Below are 3,824 nucleotides of genomic sequence, written 5' to 3'. Positions count from 1 at the left end.
AGGGGAAGGTATTAACATCTCTCACATCCGTTATACTCAACAGAAACCGTTTTGATTATTCTTTACTCGGATGGGTGTTACTATCTAAAGGTTACTTGCGAAATGATAAAAGGAAAAAAATGTTATTAATTAGTGTGCTCGCCAAGGATTCAAACCTTTGTGCCTACATATCCTAATAGTGCAATAAGGAAACCAGAGATCCGTAGTCCGTGGAACTAAGTGTGGTGTTGTTTGTTTTTAGGGAACAATTATAATCGTATCCTAAAAGTGTGTAGATGTTAGATGATTTGATCCTAATTTGGATGCTCAAAGCTTTTAGTCTGACTGATAAGGAACGAATTATAAAAGTTCTTTTATGAAAATAATGTTTTGTTTTGAAAAGGTTTGAGTGATGAAAGAAAAAAGGGTGTGGCGCTAACCAATAGGTGGTGACTAGCCAAAGAGAAAAAAGGGTGTGGCGTTAAACAATAGATGGTGTGGCCAAATAAGAAAGAAGAGTGTGGTTGTGTAGTGAAAGTATAGTTTGGACCAAGGGTTGTGTTGTTTGAATCCATAAAGAAGTGTGTATCTAAATCAAAGAGTGTGAGGTGTCGACCAATAGATGGTGTGGCCAATGCAAAGTTTATAAGATTTTATCTAGATGGTGAGGCGTCGACCAACAGGGTCATTCGTCCCGTACCCAAAGATATTCAGAATGAGAATATGAATTTTCCCCTCACCCCTTCTCTTCTATTTAAGGATCGTGATGCTCAATTTGAATTGTAATTGATAAGTGTTGAAGAGATACATTTGTTATGCTTTGAACAATGATCCAGTCTCTAGTCTGTCTGTAATGTTATGTCTTACTTATATTGACTTGAATCTGAAGCCTTGAGTTCGTCTTGAAAGATCCAATACAGCTCCAACACAGGGGACTAGTCTTATCAAGTGATCAAGAGACTTTTGATCACTTTACTAGGCTGAGGGAACATGCACATGTCAAAGGATTTAATTGATAAAAAAAGACTTTGATCAACTTAATTAATCTGGATGAAATCCAATTATAAGTCAGGCACAAAGGTTCAAAATCATAGAGAAGCCAAAGTGTTAAATATATAAATTACTTCTAACACCTAATTGAGGTTGAAATCTAAAGCTAATGACTAGTTCTAACCTAAGGGAATCAAAGTTAGACATGCATATTGATTCCTAGAATTAAAACTAGTCTAAATCATCATGAGCATGTGCATTATTTCTTAACATTTTAAATCGAGAATTAACCTAAAAACTAAGTGATTAACTCTAACTAAATGTATTCCATTTTTATTATTCTTTTAAAATGTAGATTAAATGGGAAAAAAACATTTTCAAGGTGTATTCAAAGTGTTAAAAGAGAAAAAAAACAATTAAAAGGTGTAAAAATCTTAATTAAAAAAATAGAAAACAAGTAAAGATAAAAACAGGTGGGGCATTGCTGACAAATGGGTGTGTTTATCAATTATCTGTATGGGCTTGAAATAAGTTAGCCCAAAGTCTTGTATGATTGTTGTTGTTCAACCTAGGGAGGTGCAGCATGGAATAGGAAGGTGCGGGTGGAAAAATCCATGGGCATGCAATGGTCTCTAGGCCCAAACATATAAGCCAAGACCAAATGAGAGGGGGAATGGATTCAACAAAATTTTCGGTTACTTCGTGTAACTGATTGGGGCAGCTTGGGTAACCCCATTAGAGCAGGTTTAACAGAGTCGAATTCCAAGAGAAATGTTTATTAAGTGATGAGGTCTGTTAAAGTTCTGTTTAGAAATTGCAGTTCAGTTAGTTGATGTAAGTTTGTTATCTGTTATGACTTCTGTTAATTCTGTTGATTTGTTAGTTATTTCTGCTAAATGAATTAGAATGTTAGTGAAGGAATGATTGGTTAGTTAGAGTTCAATTAGGTTGGATTGTTAATGCTGAATTTTGTTAAAAAGAAACTTATTTCATTTAAATCCTATTGACCCTTTGTTATGTTGGTTGTTAAGTGTTTTGGAAGTAGCTATTGCAGTTAGTTTGTGATTTACATAGTTGTTAGTTGTGAAGCAATTAGTTAAAGTGAAATTTATGTTAATGAATAGGCTTAAGTGATAGTTAGTGAAGGTTAGATATGTTATGGAGTGTTCGAATTGGAATCATGCCATGGCTGAGTGTTAGTACATTATTTGCAAAGTTAATTATAATTGAAATGGAAGATGTTATATACAGTGAATTTAAAATATCAATTAGGGACTGTTAATTTGAAATGGAACCTAGTTATCATAATTTGGTGAAGTTATCATGCTGAATTTTGATGATGGAATTGATTAAAAGTGCTTGCCATGTTGTGAATGCTTATGAAATGCCTAGGAGTACTATATGGAAATGGCTTGAAATCATGTTTGTCATGCCTAATTAGAAGTTATTCGAATTGTTAACCATGTTAGAAAAATGCTAGAATTTTTATGAGTTAGTTGTATTTGGTGGATTGACATTGGTTAGTGAAGTTTGAACATGAATGATGAAGTCTAGATATGTCATGATTTGCTTTGGTTGTTTTTATTCTTGAATCCTTTGATGAAGATTTACATTGTCATGATTATTTGGAATGGCCTAGCATGATGAATGTATTGCTTTGTGTAAATGTTATTGGATTTGTTTTGTTGTGTAGGTCAGTTAGATGTACTTGGCATGGCATGACATGACGTGAAGGAACTTGAAGCACTTGAAGGATTTTTTTTGGAAGAATATCTTATGAAGAAAAGAATAAAAGAGACTAGGGTCTGGGTTAGATCAATTGACTTTCTCATCTATTTGACCAAAAGATCAACAGTTGACCAAAGTCAATTGTAAGTCAAAATGTGATTCTTATAAATTGGGATTCTTATGTAACATGATTTCTATGTTTTGTAATGAAATGGCTTTGTATGTCTTTGTAATCTGGCTCTTTTGTAATGAATTTGAAAACTTTTGAATGCTTTGTAATGAATTTGAAAACTTGATATTTAAACGAGTTCCCTCCAAGCTTGATTTTGAATTGGTCTTGTGCAAAGCAAACTTGAATCTTGACTGTGAATAGGAACTTGCAATGCCCTTCTTGAATGAACTTTGGATAAAAATGCTTTGGACCAAATAATCAATCAAACCAAAAACCATGCAAGATTTCATGGTTAACAGATAATCACCCCTAAAGTCGACTTCTGGTTGACCAAAATCACACTTGATAACTGATTCCATAGACTAATAGCACGATGTAATCCACAATGATCAAGGACGACATTCTATGAATTAGGGTTCTACAATCAATCCCAAGATCAAGATGCAAACTACATGAAACACAAATGTCGAGAACCAACAATTAGGGTCCCAAGATCAAGATGCCAACTACATGACGCACGAGAGAGAGAGAGAGAGAGAGAGAGAGAGAGAGAGAGAGAGAGAGAGAGCAATGAACAATGAACACAGAAAGACAACACACCATACTTCGAATAGGAGGAAGAGACCAATAAATGATTTTCGTTTCAAGAAATGAATGAGGAGGGTGAAGATTAGAAGTTAAATGAACACGGTAAAGATTGGACATTCAAATAAATGAATGAAGATGGTTAAGATGAAGAGTTCGCGCTCGTTGTCGTCTAGTTCACTAGGGTATGTGTTATGAAGGAAATAAAGAACATGTTATGTTTTAATTTTGTAGGAAAGAATTTCACCACGGTTGAAAATATTAATCGTAGTGAAATATGGCACATATAACCACAATTGATATAAGTTAAGGGACACACACTTTTTTTTATAGAAAAAATGAAAAAATATTGTTTTTGATATTCGAAGCT

This window comes from Lathyrus oleraceus, chromosome 3 (genome assembly GCF_024323335.1).
Source record: "Lathyrus oleraceus cultivar Zhongwan6 chromosome 3, CAAS_Psat_ZW6_1.0, whole genome shotgun sequence".
Classification (NCBI taxonomy): domain Eukaryota; kingdom Viridiplantae; phylum Streptophyta; class Magnoliopsida; order Fabales; family Fabaceae; genus Lathyrus; species Lathyrus oleraceus.
The sequence above is the reverse complement of the archived record's forward strand: the minus strand, read 5'-3'. Positions refer to the sequence as shown.